Raw genomic sequence first — 25,304 nt, 5'->3', positions numbered from 1 at the left:
TTGTGTGTCTTCTATGTGTCAGGCAGTTGTACTAGGTACTGAGTACATAATGATGGAAAAAGCATACATGGTCCCTAGCTTCATGCATCTTACAATCTAGGGAAAAGAGAAATAATACAGCAATAAACCAGAAAATAACTAATAATTACTCATCATGATAAGTAAGATGAAGGCAATATACAGGGTACAGAGATGGAATTGCTTAAACAGTCCCTGTAAAGAGAAGGAATTAGGGGGAAAAAAGCAAGATGCTTCTATATGTGAAGAGAAGGAACTGATTATGCAAAGTGTCAGGGAAGAATGCTTTGGGCAGGGGAACAACACGCACAAAGGCCTTGAGGCACATGACCACGGTCTCTCAGAGGAGCTTTGTTGGGCTGCATCCCACAGGCCTACAAACCATGTACTTGCCCAGCCTCAAGACTGAAGAAAAAGCCCAGAATCAGCAACGGAGACATCAACAGTTTAATGGATAGGGGAGCTTACATGTTTTAAGCAAGGTCCTGGAGTGACACCCCACTGTGTGCAGCAGATGGCAGCAGGATGTGGTGGCAGCCTTTGCTCCCGGGGGAGGGAGAAGTTTCCAATTATAGGGAGAATTGACATCAGGTTGGCTCATCAGTTACCAGGGAAACCAGCAGAGGAGCACGCCCTTCACCACCGCTTTGATAAACTATCCTTGTGGAGATGTTCTGATGTAAAGTTAGAACAATCACTGGCTGGGGCAGGAGCAAGTATGTAGGAAGGTCAGTCATGTGCGTCGGGTGAAGCAGGCGCTGGTCCGGCAGGGCATGTACGGCGAGCAAGAGAACCGTCATCTTGAGTGGCCTGACCATGAACTCCACCCCTACACACCCTGCACGACCGACTGTTACAGTCTTGGTCCCCCCTTCTTCTGCATATCCCTGGGGCCAGGTATGTAGGGGGTACTGCAACCAGATACCACAAATACAATACAGACACCAGCAGCCAAAGAGTATCGTGGATAAGATGCCTAGTATGCCAAGAACTGTCATTTGCCAGGATGTGGGCAAATTTTGGAGCCAAGCACTTACCGGGTCAGTGGAGAGAAGAGCCGGTGGCAGCAGTGCCCCATCCAGTTATAAGGAAGGTAAGGCCACCCCTGGCTTTCACAAACCCAGAGCCACTCCCCTGGGGAGGGGAAGGCCTGACTCTAAAAGAAACAGCTTTGTGGCCTAGCATTCAAGTTGACCTTCGCCTCTGCTGTTAGCTCAGCCTCTGTGGCCTTTCTTAATATAAAAGGCAACAGTCAGCCCACAGTTGTGACCACCAGCTTATTACTGATCTTTTTTTCCCACGGTAGCGGCGGCCAATATCTCAACAGCCTTGGGGTGTCTATATGAGTTCTCTGGACTCTCTTGGTGGCCCCCATTCATCATCCACCCTGGGGCCCCATACTCACTAGTGGACGGCCACCCCCGGATCACCCCTGGAACTTCGGGGATTACCTCCCACAACTTTCAGGTCCCCCATCAGTGGACGGCCACCCCAGGATCACACCCACAACTTTCAGGCCCCATGTGCTTTCGTGGTTGGGTCCCTGCAACTTTCCATCCCCCGGCCTGGTTTCCCCGACAGCTTGGCACTCATGGGAGTTTCCTGGGTCTCTTGGCTGCTCCACCAAGCGTTGGGCCACACCACAGCAGACCAGCAAGGCCTGTGCTTACCCATCCTCAAGACCAAAGAAAGAGCCTGGAGTCAGTGACAGAGACATCAATGGTTTCATGGATGTGGGGAGCTTACCTGTCTGAAGCAAGGTCCTGGAGTGACACCCCACCGTGTGCAGCAGACAGCAAACAGGACATGGCGGCAGGCTTCGCTCCTTGGGGGAGGAGGAGGTAGCCAATTATAGGGGGAATTGACATCAGGTTGGCTTATTGGTTACCAGGGAGACCAGCAGAGAAGCCCCTTATCATCCCTTTGATAAGCTAACGGGTGGAGATATTCTGATTTAAATTTAGAACAATCACCAGCTGGAGCAGGGGCAAGTATATAGGAAGGTCAGTCATGTGAGCAGGTGTAGGTGAAGCAGGTGCTGGTCAGGCAGGGAATGTACAGAGAGCAGGAGAACAGCCATCTCGGGTGATTTGACCATACACGGAGGCCACGCTGCTGAGGAGGAGAAGCAGGGAGAGTGGCCCATGATGTGAGGATGGAGACGTTGGTGGGGGCTACATCATACATGGCCTCGGAGGCCACTGTTAGGCACTGGGAATTTATTCAAAGTGTAATGAAAAGTCACTTAAGGATTCTAAGTAGAAAGCAGGCATAAATGGATTTTTAAAAGTGAATTTTTCTGCGGGCTTCCCGGGTGGCGCAGTGGTTAAGAATCCGCCTGCTAATGCAAGGGACATGGGTTCGATCCCTGGTCTGGGAAGATCCCACATGCCGCGAAGCAACTAAGCCCGTGTGCCACAACTACTGAAGCCCGTGCACCTAGAGCCCGTGCTCCACAACAAGAGAAGCCACCACAATGAGAAGCCCACGCACCGCAATGGAGAGTAGCCCCCGCTTGCTGCAACTAGAGAAAGCCCGCACGCAGCAACGAAGACCCAATGCAGCCAAAAATAAATAAATAAAATAAAATAAATTTTTTTTTAAGTGAATTTTTCTGGCTGTGTGGATTAGATGTGGATTAGTGGGAGCAAAGAGGCTTTTGAAGGGCTGTAGTTGAGATTTAGCTGTGAGAGGAGAGGAGAGAGAGAGAGAGAGAGAAGTGGGCAGATTTGAGACTTTATTTTCAAGGTAAAACAGAGGAACTTTATGATGGATTAGATTTCAGAAAATTAGGGGGTCAAAGTGCCCTTTAGTCAGTAACTTTGGGAAAAGAAAGTTGGAAAAACAAGTAGTTCATCCTTCATAGAAGCTGTGTGCCCAGCCCTGAGGTAGGCGCTATAACTTATATTGTAGAATCTAAAAACAATGATACAAATGAACTTATTTACAAAATAGACTCACAGAAATAGAAAACAAGTTTATGGTTACCAAAAGGGAAGGGGGGGAGGGATAAATTAGGAGTTTGGGATTAAAATATACATAGGACTATAAATAAAACAGGTAATCAACAAGGACCTACTGTATAGCACAGGGAACTATATTCAATATCTTGTAGTAACCTATAATGGAAGAGAATATTAAAAAAAGAATTTATAGTTATATATATATATATATATATATATATATATATAACTGAATCACTTTGCTGTACATATGAAACTAACACAACATTGTAAATCAACCACATTTCAATAAAAATTAAAAAGAAATAAGAAATAATGATGTAATATTTATACATAGAAGTTCACACTCTAGTGGCTCTAAGACTTGCAAATTGTAATAATCAGAGTACACCAAGTCATAAACTAATGCTCCTTTTGAGGTTGAGGGCATAAGTGTGAATTCTTATACCCTCAGAATTCTGAAAACAAAGATTTGGGTGGGTTGATTAGGGATGAAAGTTTCTTGGGGGAATAAAGTCTCTGAAAGAAGCACAAGGCTCAGATGGGCAGACAGGAGAAGCCACAGGCCCTCACAAGTATGAGCAACCAGAAAACCACAGACTCTGGAGGGTTGCATGTGAAGTGGACAGGAAGGCAACTGTAGGGTCGCTGGCTGGAGATTACTGGAGAGTCAATGGGAATTGGCATTAGTATCATCAGAGTTTTGGGTGCTTAACAATTTACAAAATCCTTTCCCTTGATTTAATTCATTCAGTCCTCATCATGAAATAGGCAAGGCAACAGTGTTATTCCCTTATTTTACAGACTGAAGATGGAGGATTTAAATGGGGAGGTGTTTCACCCAAGTTTACATGGCCAGAGGTTGAATTAGAACTAGAACCCAAATCTTTTTACTCTCTTAGCTCTTCTCTTTTCACTACAAAACTTGTTTTGCTGAGGCAAAAGCAAGATTAGTGGTTTGGGTATCTATTTTGTTTTTTGGGGGAGAGGGTCATGGATATTTTTGAAAAAGGACTATAATGATTTCATTTAAAATTGAAAGCCATGTCAGGTTGGGTTACAGGGTATTGATCACATTTACTTTCAGAGCTATGAGCAATATGTCATTTTCCCCCCAGCACTATTTGGACACCAAGAAGCCAGAGGCCAGATTTTCTAAATTAAGAAGGCTTTAACATCCTGACCCAGTTCTTTAAGTTATTTACAAATAACATCCTGACTGAGTGCTTTAAGTTATTTACAAAACCACTACTAAGGAAATAAAACAAACCTTGCAGTAGAGATTTCCTTCTGAATTAATTGCATGATTTGATAAAGCTAAAAAAAAAAAGCCCCTGGTTATGTTCAGCTTCAGTAGAATTCACCAGAATGACTGAATGGCCAAACTATGATTTTTTTATGACTTCCTAATTAGCTCAATTCTCTTCTCTCATTTTGACTACACGGTGGTTTACATACAGATTCTGAAAGCATTTTTCAGATGGGAGTCTTTTCTAGAAGGTGGTGGTTAAAACCAAATTTTGAAGACTGAAAATACACTTTACATGGTAACCATGTCCCCATTAGATTTGAATCTCTGTACTTTCCCTATAGAGAAAGAGTCTTAGTGTATGGGTATAGAGTGTATAGAGTCTATATAGTGTATATAGTATATGGGTATAGAGTGTATATAGTGTATAGAGTCTTAGTGTATGGGTATCACCTATTTTTTAAGAATTCTGAATTTCTTAATCTATTATAAAATAGTGTTGTTTATGTGTAGCTCAAATGTGTGCATGTATGTGTGTATATGTGTGTCTATATATACAAGAATCATGCTTTGCTTGTTTTAAATTCAACAAACATATATTAAAAGATTACTAGGAACAAGCCCTATAAGCATGGACACAAAACTCTTAACCCAGCACAGGATGTGATGAATATAGTAAGCATGAGAGATAGAGAGGAATGGAAAATTGAAGACGTGAGGAAGCCCCGGTGGTTGAAAGGAAATACTTTACACATTCAAGTGGCATCTAGAAGAATGGGTAGGATTTTGTCAGGTAGAGATGGAAGTAGGGCATGCCCAGCAGGAAACAGCAAAGACTAAGGCCCAGGAGTGAGAAAGGGATAAATGTATTAAAAAACCCAGGAATAATCAAAGTTTACAGATTCTCTGGGACAGGTTGGATGGTGAAAGGAAATACTGGAAACATGTTTAAGTCACTTTTTTTAAAGTGAATTTAATTCACAGTAGGTGATATGGAACCACTGAATAATATGGAGTAGCAGAGTTGACAAAAATCATGGTGGCTTTGATATTTAAAAGGGATTGGAGGGACTTCCCTGGCCGTCCAGTGGTTAGGAATCCGCACTTCCTCTGCAGGGGGCACAGGCTCTCTCCCTGGTTGGGGAACTAAGCTCCCATGTACAGTCTACATAAATAAACAAAGGGATTGGAGCAGGGAAAATCAGTTGCTATGGGATTGATTAAGAGACGACTTGAGGATACGAGGAGGGAGAAGGGTAAACTGGGACGAAGTGAGAGAGTGGCATGGACATATATACAGTACCAAACATAAAATAGATAGTTAGTGGGAAGCAGCCACATAACACAGGGAGATCAGCTCGGTGCTTTGTGACCACCTAGAGGGGTGGGATAGGGAGGGTGGGAGGGAGGGAGATGCAAGAGGGAAGAGATATGGGAACATATGTATATGTATAACTGATTCACTTTGTTATAAAGCAGAAACTAACACACTATTGTAAAGCAATTATACTCCAATAAAGATGTTAAAAAAAAAAAAAAGAGAGAGAGAGAGAACTCTAAGAATCCAAGTTAGCAGTAACAAGGCCTGATGGAGGATAAAGGCAGCTAAGAGGGAAGAGGGACTGGGTGGGACAGATTAATTTTAATGACAGTGAGGTACAGTTGTTGACACAAGCTCAGCTATGGTTATTTCATCCCCAAGCATGTTTAGTCAAGCATTTCTACCTTTCATCAGTGCAACATGTTTTCTCGAGTGTACTTTTCTAACCTGGCTGCCATCCTGTATGAGATCAAAATTGTGGGAAGCAGAGGCAAAACAGCTTCAGTATTATACTCTGCTCACTGGGCTAATTCTGCTGAGCATTTGCTTCCATTTTGACTTCTGAGGTTCTTCTGAAGATGGGGAAAGGAACAATCTTAACCAGTAGACCATCCTTCAGTTAAGATTATATAAATAGAAAAGGATAAATTTGTATAGAAAGGAAAGGCCTGAGACCAGGGCAGGAAATTCTGATGGACAACTTGAGATTAGAGAAACGTCCAGAAATCAATTCCAAGCCTCTACCTATCCCTCCTCTGCAAGTCTGCTGTCTCTAAACCTACCTCAAGGCCCAACATACCCTTTTCCTGATGGTCATGAGCCATTTAGACCAACACTCGTGGTCCAGCACGGAGTCAACAGTAACCCAGTATGGACCCCAGCTCAGCTTGGCAACCTGCTCCTACCTTGATCTTTGTTTTCAAGGTTCTATTCTAGGAAACTTTCTGGTACCTCCTTTTCCCTTGGCCCTGAACGCTGCTTTATTCTTATCTGTTCTCTTGAGTCCCTGACTGTGAATGTGAGTCCGGGCTTCTGGCACATCACCTGATGAGTAATCTACCTGGATAGCCAGTATCGCCCACCCTGCTTTTCCTGAAACTCTTCTTTTGCCACCCGCTTAAGATGCACTGCTATCACCCTCTCACGCTGCTTCTCCCGATGCTTGGACTATGAATAGAAATACCATATTCTCCAGGTCACCATGTGGGTACCTCTAACCACACATGGTCGCTCTGCCTACCATAGGGTGGGTTTTCTGAAATCTGAGCCACTCCAAGGACACCTCTGATTTTACTGGCTTTGCCTGATGATTCCTGGGTTGAAATAGGGAAAAGAAAGTTTCAAGAAGTCAGGCACAAGCAAGGAGCTATGGAGGCGATGTGGTGCTATGTGAGAGAGATGGGAAATATGCAAGCTGTGCCAGCTTTTTCACTTGGTCATTTTTCTTAACACTGGAAGCTCAACGTTCAGTCACTTCTCTAGATATGAATGGATCTCAAATAATTTTTGATGTGTTTGTTTTACTTTATTAAAAATAGAATAGGGATGTATTTTCATAGCAATATAATTTGTAGCACAGTATTCAGTCTGAAAGTCAATACATCTTCTCAACTTAGGACTGAAGGAAAGAGATTATTTCACCAAAATGATAGGGAGAGGCATGGGGAGTGGTGGAGGGTACCGTTTGTGTGGATGTGATGTGGTTATGAGTCTATGCATACCCAACTTCATTCTTCTCGGCCAGACAGGTATGCAAGAGAGTTTCCATCACTGATACTAGTTATGCAAACTGTTTGCACTATGTAAAAAGGTAATGACTGTGAGTGATGTGTCTGTACGTGTGTGTGCACTAGTGTTATTTTTTTATTTGTTTATTTTTGGCTGTGTTGGGTCTTCGTTGCTGTGCGTGGGCTGTGTATAGTTGTGGTGAGCAGGGGCTACTCTTTGTTGCAGTGTGTGGGCTTCTCATTGCAGTGGCTTCTCTTGTTATGGAGCATGGGCTCTAGGTGCACAGGCTTCAGTAGTTGTGGCACACGGGCTCAGTAGTTGTGGCTCGCGGGCTCAGTAGTTGTGGTGCACAGGCTTAGATGATCTGGGGCACATGGGATTTTCCCGGATCAGAGCTCAAACCCGTGTCCCCTGCATTGGCAGGTGGATTCTTAACCACTGCACCACCAGGGAAGCCTGCTGGACTACAGCTATTTTTAAAGAGAAATATTTAACTATTTGGAGCTGACTGATCAAACACTACTTGCCACCCTCTTCCTTTTAAAAGGAGGAAGAAACCATTCATTTCTAAGTGTGGTACTGAACTAGAACATCCCTCAGATACTCTTCTAGTTATTTTTATTTTTCCCAAAAGCTCTCCAGGTAAATATGTGTACAAATACCTTTTCTCATTGATTTTTTCTTTGAGGAATACAGAAACCCAACCACGTTTCTATTATGGGAGCCAGGAAGCACTTTTATGTAGTTGCAAAGTAACCTATTGCAAGGAGACTAGCTGTTACTGAAATTCAAAGATGCAAATCTGAAAACACTATGCAACAGACTAGGAATTATTTATTCAGGACAATACCTAAGAGGGAAAAGGTTCTTGATCTGCAATAGGCAAAGTTATAAATATTGACAGTAGCAATGATTGCTATAGAAAGAATAGTAATTTCCCCCTGGGTTATTATGATGTTAACAGATCTGAAAACGTTTAGCATTCTTGTTAGAGATATTAATATTAACATCACATTAACCACTATGTCAAGGACTTTAATTACATTTTAAATGTTACTCAATATTCCAAATTTTTTTTATTCAATAAATATTTATTGAGCATCTACTGTGTGTCCGGTATGATATTAGTGCTGGGGATACAATGGTGGACAGGACAAGTTCTCTTCTCTCATGAATTTCCCTGCAATGACAGTAACCACTTAGGTACATGTGGTCTTTAATCATTATAGAACAAAGTTCTATATATTAGAATAAAAATAAACAAATGGGACCTAATTAAAAGCTTTTTCAAATAATAAACAAATAAAAATAAACAAATGGGACCTAATTAAAAGCTTTTTCACAGCAAGGGAAACCATAAGCAAAACAAAAAGACAACCTACAGAATGGGAGAAAATATTTGCAAATAATGTGACTGACAGGGGATTAATCTCCAAAACATACAAACAGCTCACATAGCTCAATATAAAAAAAAACAAAACAAAACCAAACAACCCAATCAAAAAATGGGCAGAAGATCTAAATAGACATTTCTCCAAAGAAGACACATAGATGGCCAAAAGACACATGAAAAGATGCTCAATGTCGCTAATTATTAGAAAAATGCACATCAAAACAGCAATGAGGTCCCACCTCACACAAGTCAGAATAGCCAACATCAAAAAGTCTACAAACAATAAATGCTGGAGAGGATGTGGAGGAAAAGGAATCCTCCTACACTGTTGGTGGGAATATAAATTGGTGCAACCACTGTGGAGAACAGTATGGTGGTTCCTTAAAAACCTAAAAATAGAACTACAATATGATCTTACAATCCCACTCCTGGGCATATATCCAGAGGAAAACATAGTTCCAAAAGATACATGCATCTCAATATTCACAGCAGCACTATTACAGTAGCGAAGACATGGAAGTAACCTAAATGTCCATTGACAGAAGAATAGATAAAGAAGATGTAGTACATGTATACAGTGGAATATTACTCAGCTGTAAAAAAGAATGAAATAATGCCATTTGCAGCAATATGGATGGACCTAGAGATTATCATATTAAGTGAAGTTAGCCAGACAGAGAAAGACAAATGTCATTTGTTATTGCTTATATGTGGAATCTAAAAAAATGATACAAATGAACTTATTTACAAAACAGAAATAGACTCACAGACACAGAAAACAAATTTATGATTACCAAACGGGAAAGGTAGGGGGGATAAATTAGAAGTTTGAGATTAAAAGATACACACTACTATATATAAAATAGATAACCAACAAGGACCTACTGTATAGCACAGGGAACTATACTCAATACCCTGTAATAACATATAATGACAGAGAATCTAAAAAAAGAATATATATATTTATATATATATATATTTATTTTTTTATTTATGTTTAGCTGAATCACTTTGCTGTAAACCTGAAACTAACACATTGTAAATCAACTATATTGCAATAAAATTAAAAAAAAAATTTTTAATTAAAAATTTAAAAATAAATTTAAAAAAGAATAAAGTTATAATAGCTTAATGTATTCATTAATTAGGCAAATCATTTGCCTAACAGGCAGGCAGTATACTGAGGACACAGCATGAATGGAATGAACAGAGTCCCTGCCCTCAGCAAGCAGACTGCCCATTAGTAGAGATAGACAGGGGAATGGACTCTTAGAAGACATTGTTGTGTCACTTGAGGAAGCAGCTGGGGTGTAGGGGAAACATGAGAGGCCCCCAACCATGCCTTTAGGACTCAGCAAATGTTTCCCAGGAAAAGAGAGGTCCAAGCTGAGACCCCACCCCCCAATATACAGGGATTAGTCAGAGCTTTGGGTACAGAGCAGCTTGTGTAAAGGTTCTGGAAGGCTTCCTCCAGAACAAAATTGGGAAGTCACAAAATGAGGAGAAAACAAGATCATTGAAAGAAATGCAACATGACCAGCACAGAGAATGTTCGGGAAGGGTGCTAGGGGTGGCTGGCGAGGCAGGAGAAGCTGAGCCATCAGCACTTTGCATGCGATTCTGAAGCACTGGACTCGATTATATGGTGTAATGGGAAACAACTGATGCAATTTTAAACACGGAAGAGACATGTTTAGGAACAGGTCTGTGTAAGGAATATACTTACATTCTCACTCTATCTCTGAAAGCTTTGTAACCCCAAAGTATGGTTTTTATGTATGTTTTAATTTGGCATGGGCCTCGGGCTCAGACGTTTCAACTTATCTGAAGTCAAATGTCAATTTAAAGTTACTGTTTACAGAGTAAACTGCCTTTTTAGTTGGGATGTTTTTCCTTGCTGCCGTGCCCTAGGAAGCACCATAATCTTGGGTCTCTATTTAGACGTTCCGTAGTGGATGCCCTCCTAGTTTAGAATGTGAGCACAGAGGTTCAAGTGATCCCACAAAAGGCAAATGCTTGGAATGTTTGTTCCTGTCACAAAATGTATTCCAGAGATGTGCAATTTCTGTCCACAAATGTTCCTTATTTTCTTCTGTTAACATCTGCATGAGATCCTCACGTAAATGCTGTGGACTAAAGTATTGCTTGCCATATCACTAAACAAAGGATGTTGCAGCCATCAAGCCATCACATTACAGCCGCCCTGTGGTGAACCCTAAGGGAACTCAGGGTGGAGGCAAGATGCCCCCCATCTAGCAGTCAGCTGCTGCAGGCACCCCAACGGTGCACCCTGAGGAGATTCAGGACGAGAAAGCACAGGATACTGGCCCCAGAGAGCTGATGTGCGTATCAAAGGAATGATTTCAGAAAGCCCAGACTCTTGCATCTTCTCATATATAGAAAAGCACTAAATTCCTTAACTTGAGATATACGGTTTTCCTTTATTAACAGTAATCTTTTGATATTTTGACTACTTGGTCTTTTGTTGCAAAAATTCCTATATATCCAGGCTTCCCCCTTGTCTCTTCTGAGCAGTCTCTCAGAATTATCTGAGATGCTGCGTCCTGGGCTTAAGTCCTCAGATTTGTCCACTGAATAAAACATAACTTTCAACTTTTAGGTTGTACTTTTTTTTCAGTTGACAATACTAACATGCCTGTAACAGGGCTGGTCCCCATTTTAACAGAGAAGGTGGGCCCTAGATTCAGTCTGTCTGCAGGCGACCACTGAGGGAGGAGGGCAGCACGGGAAGACTTCCAGAACCTGAAACATGAACTGGAAAAATTGGGAAGTCACAAAATTAAGAAATCTGGTCATTAAAGTTTCGTTTATCACAAGGGAGTTAGAAGCCTTTGTCTGTTCCACTGTGTCCTAGGGATTAAGCTCTCCTTTGGGTCTCTTGCTTAAGGGGATTTATAGCAGTGCCTCTGTGGTAAGAGAAAGTTTCTGGTTTTCCTGAGATTTGAGATATATTTCTAGGCTCATCTACAATAAAGTCGTGTCTTGAGTGTATCTGATGGATCACTGGACTTCCAGTATGTGATTCTGGTGTGGAATGATGTTTTTATCTTCAGTGGTGTTTATATTTGCCTTCATAAGAAATCTTTTCTTGGCATAAAAATGTACCACATGTAAACCAAGATTGTACTAATGTGCCCTCCCCTGGTTCCTTTTTCCTTTTCACAATGACCTAAAGAATGCTTCTCCTGGGTGCCATGCAGGGAGGCTCGGAGCTGACTCTAGGATCTGAATTGGAGGTGCTTTAAAACAACAACAGTCCGGCTCATGGTTTTAAAGAACAAACATAAGTTTCTCAAGGATTATATTGCTGACCTAATACAGACAATGGAAACTTTTAAAAACTGAAGCTTGAATTACACAACAAATGACAAAAAGAGACACATAAAGAAAAAGCTGCTGTAATCTCTAGCTACATCTCCAAGGCTGAGAATATACCTGTGCACTAAGTGTTTAGTTTCCAGAACATACTCTTTTTCTTTTAAATTCTGTCTCATCTTCAGAAATGTTAGATTTTAAAATTAATTAATAAATGGATATATATATATATATATTTTTTTTTCCCTGTGTGAATACTGTGAGGCTAGCACAGTCATTAGTATAGCCCTTGATTGACACTTGTCTTTAATCTAGTGAATTCCTCTAAGGAGCTTATGGTTTGGAAGGATTACAAGTTATACATACACACTATCCCTGAAAAATAACTACTAAGCCATAGCTGAACTATACAAAGACATGGACTCCCTGTTAAATATCAGGATGATTTGAAAAGGAAATTAATGTTTAAATGCTAACTATAGATTCTCTCCACTAATAGTATGACTAGGTTATTTCTATGTGCACAGAATGCTCTCTCATTTTGGCAAAGAAGCATAGATTATCTGAGTTTGTGCAATAATTAAAGATGTATTTAAATCTATATACACCTTGTGGATGGCTGTAAATCTATCTTTGTGGATTCTAACCAGTGATGTGCTGGTAAATGTAAAACAACTTGGTCTCCAAGAAAGGAAGAAAGAGAGAGAAAGAGAGAGAGAGAGAGAGAGAGAGAGGGGGTGGGAGGAGGGGGAGGGAGGCAGCGAAGGAAGGAAGAAACAAAGGGAGGAAGAGAGGAAGGAAGGGAGGAAAGAAAAGAATAAAAGAAATGAAGAAAGAAAGAGAGTGAAAGAGAAGAACTAAGGAGATGAGAATGAGAAAGCCCTGATTTTCAGTTTGCCAATTCCCATGGTATAAACGCTCCCATTACGGCCTGTTTCAAACTGCTGATGAGACTTCATTGCATGCAGAGTTGGGAAAGAGATGTACATCATCGGCTCTTGCAATAGTCCAGTCTAGCTCAGGATACCACTGGCTACAATTTCTCATACCTCCAATTCCAGCTGTGTAGCTCAGTGCTACAGGTCTGGATTTGTAGACATGAATATATTTGAAATAATTTTAGAAAGTCTCTCTCTCTCCCTCTCTCTCACAGCTACAGAATTAATTTTTTTTAAAAAATTTTGATCATGGTAAAATACAAATAATATACAACTTACCATCTTATTCTTTTTTTTTTGCTTTTGAATTTAATCTTATTTTTTTATACAGCAGGTTCCTATTAGTCATACATTTTAACCCCATCAGTGTATACATGTCAATCCCAATTGCCCAATTAATCACACCACCCCCACCACCCACCCCCCACCACTTTCTCCCCTTGGTGTCCATACGTTTGTTCTCTACATCTGTGTCTCACTTTCTGCCCTGAAAACCAGTTCATCTGTACCATTTTTCTACGTTCCACATATATGCATTAATATATTTGTTCTTCTCTTTCTGACTTACTTCACTCTGTATGACAGTCTCTAGATTCATCCACATCTCAACAAATGACCCAATTTCATTCCTTTTTATGGCTGAGTAATGTTCCACTATATATATGTACCACATCTTTTTTATCCATTCGTTGGTCAATGGGCATTTAGGTTGCTTCCATGACCTGGCTATTGTAAATAGTTCTGCAATGAACACTGGGGTGCATGTGTCTTTTTGAATTATGGTTTTCTCTGGGTATATGCCCAGGAGTGGGATTGCTGGGTCATACAGTAATTCTAGTTTTAGTTTTTTAAGGAACCTCCATACTATTCTCCATAGTGGCTGTATCAATTTACATTCCCACCAACAATGCAAGAGGGTTCCCTTTTCTCCACACCCTCTCCAGCATTTGTTGTTTGTAGATTTTCTGATGATGCCCATTCTAGCTGGTGTGGGGTGATACCTCATGGTAGTTTTGATTTGCATTTCTCTAATGATTAGTGATGTTGAGCAGCTTTTCATGTGCTTCTTCACCAGCTGTATGTCTTCTTTGGAGAAATGTCTATTTATGTCTTCTGCTCATTTTTGGATTGGTTGTTTGTTTTTTTAATATTGAGCTGCATGAGCTGTTTATATATTTTAGAGATTAATCCTTTGTCTATTGATTCGTTTGCAAATATTTTTTCTCATTCTGAGGGTTGTCTTTTCGTCTTGTTTGTAGTTTCCTTTGCTTTGCAAAACATTTTAAGTTTCATTAGGTCCCATTTGTTTATTTTTGTTTTTATTTCCATTACTCTAGGAGGTGGATCAGAAAAGATCTTGCTGTGATTTATGTCAAAGAGTGTTCTTCCTATGTTTTCCTCTAAGAGTTCTATAGTGTCTGGTCTTACATTTAGGTCTCTAATTCATTTTGAGTTTATTTTTGTGTATGGTGTTAGGGACTGTTTTAATTTCATTCTTTTACATGTAGCTGTCCAGTTTCCCCAGCACCACTTACTAAAGATGCTGTCTTTTCTCCTTTGTATATGCTTTCCTCCTTTGTCATAGATAAGTTGACCATATGTGTGTGGGTTTATCTCTGGGCTTTCTATCCTTTTCCATTGACCTATATCTCTCTTTTTGTGCCAGTACCATATTGTCTTGATGACTGTAGCTTTGTAGTATAGTCTGAAGTCAGGGAGTCAAATTCCTCCAGATCCATTTTTTTCCCCTCAAGACTGCTTTGGCTATTCGGGGTCTTTTGTGTCTCCATACAAATTTTAAGAATTTTTGTTCTAGTTCTGTAAAAAATGCCATTGACAATTTGATAGGGATTGCATCGAATCTGTAGATGTCTTAGGTAGTATAGTCATTTTCAAAGTATTGATTCTCCCAGTCCAAAAACATGGTATATCTCTCCATCTGTTTGTATCATCTTTAATTTCTTTCATCAGTGTCTTATAGTTTCTGCATACATGTGTTTTCTCTCTCTAGGTAGGTTTATTCCTAGGTATTTTATTTTTGTTGAAATGGTAGATGGGAGTGTTTCCTTAATTTCTCTTTCAGATTTTTCATAATTAGTATATAGGAATGCAAGAGATTTCTGTGCATTAATTTTGTATCCTGCAACTTTACCAAATGCATTGATTAGCTTTAGTAGTTTTCTGGTGGCATCTTTAGGATTCTCTATGTATAGTATCATGTCATCTGCAAACAGTGACAGTTTTAATTCTTCTTTCCCAACTTGTATTCCTTTTATTTCTTTTTCTTCTCTGATTACCATGGCTAGGACTTCCAAAACTATGTTGAATAATAGTGGTGAGAGTGGACATCCTTGTCTTGTTCCTGATCTTAGAGGAAATGCTTTCAGTTTTTAACCATTGAGAATGATGTTTGCTGTGGGTTTGTTGTATATGGCCTTTACTATGTTGAGGTAGGTTCCCTCTCCACTTTCTGGAGAGTTTTTATCATAAGTGGGTGTTGAATTTTGTCAAAAGCTTTTTCTGCATCTATTGAGATGATCATATGGTTTTTATTCTTCAATTTGTTAACATAGTGCATCACATTGATTGATTGGTGTACACTGAAGAATCCTTGCATCCCTGGGATAAATCTCACTTGATCATGGTGTATGATCCTTTTAATATGCTGTTGGAATCTGTTTGCTAGTATTTTGTTGAAGATTTTTGCATCTATATTCATCAGTGATATTGGTCTGTAATTTCCTTTTTTTGTAGTAGCCTTGTCTGGTTTTGGTATCAGGGTGATGGTGGCCTCATAGAATGAGTTTGGGAGTATTCCTTCCTCTGCAATTTTTTGTAAGAGTTTGAGAAGGATGGGTGTTAGCTCTTCTCTAAATGTTTGATAGAATTCACCTGTGAAGCCATCTGGTCCTGGACTTTTGTTTATTGGGAGATTTTTAATCACAGTTTCAAGTTTATTATTTGTGATTGGTCTGTTTATATTTTCTATTTCTTCCTGGTTCAGTCTTGGAAGGTTATACATTTCTAAGAATGTGTCCATTTCTTCCAGGTAGTACAATTTATTGGCATAGAGTTGCTTGTAGTATTCTCTTAGGATGCTTTGTATTTCTGCAGTGTCCATTGTCACTTCTCCATTTTCATTTCTAATTTTATTGATTTGAGTCTTCTCCCTCTTTTTCTTGATGAGTCTGGCTAATGGTTTATCAATTTTGTTTATCTTCTCAAAGAACCAGCTTTTAGTTTTATTGATCTTTGCTACTGTTTTCTTTGTTTCTATTTCATTTGTTTCTGCTCTGATCTTTATGATTTCTTTCCTTCTACTAACTGTGGGTTTTGTTTTTTCTTCTTTCTTTAGTTCCTTTAGGTGTAAGGTTAGATTGTTTATTTGAGATTTTTCTTGTTTCTTTAGGTAGGCTTGTATAGGTATAAAGTTCTCTCGTAGAACTGGTTTTGCTGCATCCCATAGGTTTTGGATCATCGTGTTTTCATTGTCCTTTGTCTCTAGGTATTGTTTGATTTCCTCTTTGATTTCTGCAGCAATCTCTTGGTTATTTAGTAATGTATTGTTTAGCCTTCATGTGTTAGTGTTTTTTATGTTTTTTCCCCTGTAATTGATTTCTAATCTCATAGCATTGTGGTCAGAAAAGATGTTTGATATGATTTCAATTTTCTTAAATTGATTGAGGCTTGATTTGTGACCCAAGATGTGATTTATCCTGGAGAACGTTCCACGGGCACTTGAGAAGAAAGTGTAATCTGCTGTTTTTGGATGGAATGTCCTATAAATATCCATTAAATCTATCTGGTCTATTGTGTTATGTAAAGCTTGTGTTTCCTTAGTAATTTTCTCTTTGGATGATCTGTTCATTGGTGTAAGTGAGGTGTTAAAGTCCCCCACTATTATTGTGTTACTGTTGATTTCCTCTTTTATAGCTGTTAGTGGTTGCCTTATGTATTGAGGTGTTCCTATGTTGGGAGCATGTATATTTATAATTGTTATATCTTCTTCTTGGATTGATCTCTTGATCATTATGTAGTGTCCTTCCTTGTCTCTTGGAACATTTTATTTTAAAGTCTATTTTATCTGATATGAGTATTGCTACTCCAGCTTTCTTTTGATTTCCACTTGCATGGAATATCTTCTTCCATCCCCCCACATTCAGGCTGTATGTGTCCCTAGGTCTGAAGTAGGTCTCTTGTAGACAGCATATATATGGGTCTTGTTTTTGCATCCATTCTGCGAGCCTGTGTCTTTTGGTTGGAGCATTTAATCCATTCATGTTTAAGGTAATTATTGATATGTATGTTCCTATTACAATTTTCTTAATTGTTTTGGGTTTGTTTTTGTAGGTTCTTTTCTTCTCTTGTGTTTACCACCTAGAGAAGTTCCTGTAGCATTTGTTGTAGAGCTGGTTTGGTGGTGCTGAATTCTCTTAGCTTTTGCTTGTCTGTAAAGCCTTTGATTTCTCCATTGAATCTGAATGAGATCCTTGCTGGGTAGAGTAATCTTGGCTGTAGGTTATTCCCTTTCATCACTTTAAATATGTCATGCCACTCCCTTCTGGCTTGTAGAGTTTCTGCTGAGACATCAGCTGAACCTTATGGGAGTTCCCTTGTATACTATTTGTCATTTTTCCCTTGCTGCTTTCAATAACTTTTCTTTGTCTTTAAATTTTGCCAATCAAATTTTGCCAATTTGATTACTTGGTGTGTTTCTCCTTGGGTTTATCCTGTATGGGACTCTCTGCACTTCCTGTAATTGGGTCGTTATTTCCTTTCCCATGTTAGGGAAGTTTTCGACTATAACCTCTTCAAATATTTTCTTGGTCCCTTTCTCTCTCTCTTCTCCTTCTGGGACCCCTATAATGCAAATGTTGGTACATTTAATGTTGTCCCAGAGGTCTCTTAGGCTGTCTTCATTTTTTTCATTCTTTTTTCTTTATTCTGTTCCGCAGCAGTGAATTACACCATTCTGCCTTCCAGGTCACTTATCTGTTCTTCTGCCTCAGTTATTCTACTGATTCCTTCTAGTGTATTTTTCATTTCTATTATTGTATTGTTTATCTCTGTTTGTTTGTTCTTTAATTCCTCTAGGTCTTTGTTAAACATTTCTTGCATCTTCTCGATCTTTGCCTCCATTCTTTTTCCAAGGTCCTGTATCATCTTCACTATCATTATTCTGAATTCTTTTTCTGGAAGGTTGCCTATCTCCATTTCATTTAGTTGTTTTTCTGGGGTTTTATCTTGTTCCTTCATCTGTTACATAGCTCTCTGCCTTTTCATCTTGTGTATCTTTCTGTGAATGTGTTTTTTCTTCAACAGGCTGCAGGATTGTAGTTCTTCTTGCTTCTGCTGTCTGCCCTCTGGTGGATGAGGCTATCTAAGAGGCTTGTGCAAGTTTCCTGATGGGAGAGACTGGTGGTGGGTAGAGCTGGCTGTTGCTCTGGTGGGCAGAGCTCAGTAAAACGTTGATCCACTTGTCTGCTGATGGGTGAGGCTGGGTTCCCTCCCTGTTGGTTGTTTGGCCTGAGATGACCCAACACTGGAGCCCACTTGGGCTCTTTGGTGGGGCTAATGGCTGACTCTGGGAGGGCTCATGCTAAGGAACACTTCCCAGAATTTCTTCTGCCAGTGTCCTTGTCCTCATGGTGAGACAGAGCCACCCCCTGCCTCTGCAGGAGACCCTCCAACACTAGCAGGTAGTTCTAGTTCAATCTCCTGTGGGGTCATTGCTCCTTCCTCTAGGTCCCGATGTGCACACTACTTTGTGTGTGCCCTCCAAGAGTGGAGTCTCTGTTTCCCCCAGTGCTGTCAAAGTCCTGCAATCAAATTCCACTAGCCTTCAAAGTCTGATTCTCTAGGAATTCCTCCTCCTGTTGCTGGACCCCCAGGTTGGGAAGCCTGACATGGGTCTCAGAACCTTCACTCCAGTGGATGGACTTCTGTGGTATAAGTGTTCTCCAGTTTGTGAGCCACCCACCCAGCTGTTATGGGATTTGATTTTATTGTGATTGCGCCCCTTCTACCATCTCATTGTGGCTTGTCCTTTGTCTTTGGATGTGGGGTATCTTTTTTGGCGAGTTCCAGTGTCTTCCTGTTGATGATTGTTCACCAGTTAGTTGTGATTCCAGTGCTCTCGCAAGAGGGAGTTAGACGATGTCCTTCTGCTCTGTCATCTTGAACTAATCTCCCAGACTTCAAGTTAAATTAACACTATATAGTGCATTCAAGGACAGGACATTCTATTAGGTATTATGGAAATAATAAAAGCTAAAGATTATGCTTGCCATTAAAGAATTTACAGGCTGGTTTGTGATACTGAACATAAATCCTTGACATCATAAACCACAAAAAGTGAAATAACAGTGTAACTAATAGTTTACAGAAATACAGATAGATAGCAGATAGTCATAAAGAATTAACTATCAAATGATATATGTAGTCAATAATTATATGATGAGAAAAGAGTGAGAAAATTCTTACAGAAGGTTTTATGAGGAGGTATATCAGAGAGCCTTCATGTATGAGTGACACTTGGAAGAGCGGCATCCTTCGAGAAGGATGGAGATGAGGCAGAAGACTCCTTAGCATACAATGAGTTAACAGCTAGGCAGGAGCAGACATTTGTATAGATATATTTTCATAACAACAGCTGACATTTGCCTGGCAGTTACTCTGTGCCAGACATTGCACAGCTCACTGACATAGATCAGCTCATTTGATCTTCACAGAAACACTATGAGTCAGGTTTTTTGGAGTATTAAGTGAACCATACACATTTCATAAAAAAGAAAATGAAGGCTTACAGGCATTATATAAGTGACCGAGGTCTCTCTGTCTATAGATGGTGGAGCTGGGCCTGGAATTCAGGTCTGTCTGGTCCCAAAGCCCATGACCTTAAGCACACTGCTAAATTGGGAATCAAATCTAGACATGTAATTCTAGGATAAAGTTATAAAAAATGAATATAGAGAATAAGGAGTTTGAATGTTGTCCTGCAAGGTAATATTACATAGAAAACCAATAACCAAACCCTTGAAAACTTGACCAAAAGTGAAATGTCTAAATATCTTTTCCTTTCCTCCTTTGATTTCTTTTTCTTTTGATTTTGGAGTCCATTTATGACTAACCGGGATGTAATGTGTGCAGAGGCTGTAAATTACAAAAGTTTGACATCATGCCTTATGAGTTACGTGAGTCTGTAGTCAACTTTCAAAACTTGGTGTTACTTCAACAGATGAATGGATAAATAAGATTTGGTATATATACACAATGGAATATTACTCAGCCATAAAAAAGAATGAAATAATGCCATTTGTGGTAACATGGGTGGAGTTAGAGATTACCATAAAAAGTGAAGTCAGAAAGAGAAAGAAAATTATGTAAGGCTACTTATATGTGGAATCTAAAATATGATACAAATGAACTTATTTACAAAACAGAAACAGACTCACAGACATAGAAAACAAACTTATGGTTACCAAAGGGGAAAGGGGGAGAGAGATAAATTAGGAGCTTGGGATTAACATACACACACTACTATATATAAAAGAGGTAACCAACAAGGACCTACAGTATAGCACAGAGAACTATACTCAATATTTTGCAATAACCTGTAAGGGAAAAGACTCTGAAAAATAATATATATGTGTGTATATATATATGTATATGTATAATTTGAAAAAGAATATATGTATATATATATATACATATATGTATATATACATATATATGTATAACTGAATCACTCTGCTGTACACCAGAAACTAACACAACATTGTAAATCAACTATATTTCAATTAAAAAAAAACTTGATGATACTTAACCAGAATACACATAAAGACAAGGCTTCATAAAGACGAGGAAGTCTATGGCTTCTTCAAAATTTCTCTTGAATTGTGTTTACATAATGTTAGTAAAACAAGTTGACACAAATTGTCAAAGAACCATGTGTTCCTTTCATCTGCATCATACATATTGACAACAATTGAGCATTAATTCCTAATTGTGTTGACAAGTTATTTTCCATTGCACAGAGAACTTTAGACTGTCCATCAGCTTTGTGAAAACTTTTTTTTTGTCCCCCCTAGTTATGAAGCTTTTGATACACAGAAGTCTGGAGGAGAAGAAAAATACATTTTTTTGGATAAAAAAATATTCTGGCCTTTGCTCATTTCTCCTGGACAGTAAAGAAGAGAAGCTATTCAATTTTTTGTGAGATTGTTCTGGAAATGAAAGACTGCTTATTTGTTTAAGTAAAGAAAGTACATGTTGTTTACGTTGTTTAAAGGTTACTATTTAGTATTCAAACCATTAAACATATTGCCAAATAATCTTATATAAGGTAATTATAGTGCCTATGAATACCTTTAAAATACAGAGCAAGTTTTTTTTCTCTCTCTGAAAGATAATTTAAAAAGTAAAACTGCTTTGTAATTTATGGATAATGATATTGGGCTGTATATATGTGTTTTTGTTTTTAATTTTTTTATTGAAGTATAGTTGATTTACAATGTTTCAGGTGTATAGCAAAGTGATTCAGTTATAGCTCACCTCCTCTCATGAGCACACCAAGATCACCACTATCTGTAGAACAACCATTGGTGAAAAAGACTGGAACTTACCAGAAAAGATCTTCTACAATAAAGACATAAAAAAGGAACTACAATGAGACAGGCGGGAGGGGCGAACTCGTGATATAATCTAATCAAGTCCTATAGCTCCCAGGTGGGCAACCCAGAAACTGGAGAATAATTATATTGCAGAGGTTCTCCCACAGGAGTGAGAGTTCTGAGACCCACGTCAGGCTCCCCAGCCCAGGGGTCTGGGATGGGGAGGATGAGCCCCCAGAGCCTTTGGCTTTGAAGGCCAGCAGGGCTTAACTGCAGGAGCCCCACAGGACTGAGGGAAACAGAGATTTCAATCTTAAAGGCCCACACGAAATCTCATGCAAAAGCAGTAACATGATAGGAGCCCAGGCTAGACCTACCTGCTGGTCTTGGAGAGTCTCCTGGAGAGGCAGGGGGTGGCCTGCAGCTCATCCTGGGGTCATAGACACTGGTGTCAGACATAGTGGGGAACATTCAACCTCATGAACACTCCTGAAGGCTGCCATCTTGGTTATTAGCACCAATACCTGGCCCCATCCAAGAGTCTGCAGGCGCCAGTGCTGGGATGCCTCAGGCCAAACAACTAAGTGGGTGGAGACACAGCCCTAGCAGACAGGCTGCCTAAAGACTAAAGAGCCCACATCCACCTCTAGACACACCCTTAGACATGACCCAGGCCACCAGAGGGCTAAGACCCAGCTACACCCACCAGTGGGCAGGCTCTAGGCCCTCCCACCAGGAAGCCTGCACAAGTCTTTAGATCAGCCTCCTTCACCAGGGGGCAGACACCAGAAGCAAGAAAACCACAATCTGGTGACACAGTCCAGACCCTACCCTGGGACCAGCTGGGTCCTGGCCCTGCTCACTAGCAGGCCAATGTAACCTTTGGGACACCAAGACCCCATACCCAACTGTGTCAGGAACTCCTCCCCACCACCCCCCACAAGATCTGAAGTGAACTCTGGGATCCCTGGGCCCTGCAGCCAGACTCCAGGAACCAGCTCTTTCTGCCAGTAGTCCGGCACTAACCCCAGGATCTGGCCTAACCTGCCAGTGGGTGCGCAACAGGCCCAGAATCTTCAGAACCCTAACTCCACCCACCAGTGAGCCAGCACTAGCCCTGAGGCCCCCTAGGGTTCCTCCAGCCACCTGTGACCAGGCCTCACTCAACAGCTGCCAGCAGCCTCCACACAAGGCAGGGCCTGGCAACCAAGCAGACTGGGGGCCAACCAAGCCTACCAGACCACCAACATAGACATCACAACGGAAGGACCCATGCAGCCCTCTTAGGAGGAACCCCTAGAACATACTGCTTGGGTGATGAGAGAGGAATGCACTGCTGGGACACACAGGACACCTCCTACAGAAGGCCACTTCTCCAAGTTCGAGAAGCATAATTAACCTACCACAGACATAAATATACAGATGTTTTGGTTTTTAAATAAATCCTCTAAGGTTCTAAAACCACTCTTGTTAGTTTATGATCATCTTTATTAGGTTCTTCTTTCCTTTTCTCTCTACAGCATGGATGATGAAAAGGAATTCGCATTTTGCAATGAGTGCACAGACCAAATATTACAAAAGTTTGAGATAATGTCTTACCAGTTGTAAGTACAACAACTTTGGGTTGGAAGAACCATTAAAAAAAAAAAAACAATGCAGGGGACTTCCCTGGCAGTCCAGTGGTTAAGATTCCACACTCCCAATGCAGGGGGAACGGGTTCGTTCCCTGGTCAGGGAACTAAGATCTCACATGCTTCTTGGCCAAAAAACCAAAACATAAAATGGAAGCAATACTGTAACAAATTCAATAAAGACAAAAAAAACTGGTCCACATCAAAAATATATATATATTACAGAAAAAAAGAAAACCATTACTGGTTACTAAAAAAGACTTGAATTGCATAAAATATATCCTTTGGGTCAGTGGTTTTAAAGCTTTATTATATATGTCATGGGCCCATTTGAAATTTGGATGGAAGATATCTTCATATAGGTACACAAGTTTTCATACAATTTTGCAGGATATGCTAACTCTGAAATCCATCTATGGATCTTGTAGGGTCCAATCAGAATATGTTTACATGACACACCATTTTATAGCTAATTGATCTCTATTATTTTAATATCTAAAAACTATCTATATTTAATTTCTAATTTATACCAAAATAACTCAACCAGACTTCATATCAGTATTTCAAATAAGTTTTTCTCTTTGTTTCAATCTAGGTGCTTGAAACATTTCATTAAGAATATTTTTTAAATGTTTTCTACAGGATGAAAGTGTTTATAGAAACATGATTTCTTCATTGATATTATCCCATAATTCATATTGACTGATTCTAGGATTATTTGAAACTTAATTTTAATTTTGAGCTATCTAAAATTTTATAATAGTTTCTCATTCATGGGAAAGAAATAACTTTTATTTTAATGTGTTTGGTCATCACAAGTCATGATGTTTCTGGTCAACTTTCCACTGGTTCCTGGAAGAATGATGTGGAGCTGACGTTTTAGAGTGTAGGACAGAAGGGAGACAAGAAAACCTTCAGAGTGGTATCCAGGCATTAAGGTTTAAAAAGCTGAACAATTAAAGGATTTTCTCAAAATGGATGTCTTAATCATAAAAGTCAACAGCTACAAGCTCTAGGGCTTAAATCAAGCAAACAAAATCTCTTGATTATACTTGGCAGCCAGATTAGCTTTAGTAAAACAGTGTTACAATTGCAGCTCCTTTTGACTTACTTTTATTCGTGTACTTTCTAGTGACTAGAACAAGTGTGGCTTTGATAGGTGCTACTCAATGTCCACTGTATGCACCAAGGGTCCTGTCATGTGAATTCATCCTGTGTTCTGCCACCTAGTGTATGCACTTCTCCATTCAATCATCTGTAGGGACACCAGAAACTAATATCACATTGTCAATCAACTATACTTTATAGTTAAAAAAAAAAGATTTGAAAAGACACTTAAAAACAAAGATAAACAAATGACAACTAAGTACATCAAAAATACATAACTACATTAGTCCACAGGAAAATGCAAATTTAAACCACATTAAGAGACCACTACAAATCCATTAGAACAGCTAAAAGTAAATAAACTAGAGCAAGTGGAAATCTCAAACAATGCTGGTGGGCCAGTAAAATGGTGAAACTACTTTGTAAAGCAGTTTGGCAGATTCTTATAAAGTTAAACATATATCTGTTATAAGACCCAACAATCCCAAGAGTGAGTAAATTATATGTCTATATGTCTATCCTACAAGAATAGCCACAGCAGATTTATCCATAATAACCAAAAAAAAAAAAAAAAAAAAAAAGCAGCTAACAACTCAACTATCCATCAATAAGTGAATGGATAAGCAAATTGTGATACAACTAGTCAGTGGACTACTACTGAACCTTAAAAAGAAAGAGATTATTTTATTCTTGTTATATGCAATGTCATGGATAAATTTCAAAAACATTTTACTGAGAAAAGGAGACACTCCATTTATAGAGAATTCTAAAACAAACAAAACGAATCTACGATGACAGAAAACTGATCAGTGTTTGCCCAGGGTGGTGGCTGGTAGGGGTGATCACAAAGTGGCATAAGGGAACTTCTTTTGGGTGATGGAAATATTCTATATCTTAATTGTGGTTGTGGTTATATAGATGTATATATTTGTCAGGACTCATTGAACTTTATACTTAGAATGGGTGCATTTTATTATATGTAAATCATATCTCAATAAAGATGTGAAA

The 25,304-nt window shown here is 39.5% G+C and overlaps 1 long non-coding RNA gene across 1 annotated transcript in view; it reads right to left on the bottom strand.

The window, feature by feature from the left end:
* LOC309810989 overlaps positions 1–25,304 on the bottom strand; it is a 126,103-nt gene that overhangs the window by 83,098 nt on the left and 17,701 nt on the right. Inside the window, exon 2 of the long non-coding RNA XR_014295088.1 lies at positions 1,765–1,843. This is a non-coding gene — a long non-coding RNA (uncharacterized lncRNA). The remainder of the gene's footprint in view (positions 1–1,764; positions 1,844–25,304) is intronic.

This window comes from Mesoplodon mirus, assembly GCF_964341445.2.
Source record: "Mesoplodon mirus genome assembly, chromosome: 10".
Lineage (NCBI taxonomy): Eukaryota > Metazoa > Chordata > Mammalia > Artiodactyla > Ziphiidae > Mesoplodon > Mesoplodon mirus.
The sequence above is the reverse complement of the archived record's forward strand: the minus strand, read 5'-3'. Positions and strand labels throughout refer to the sequence as shown.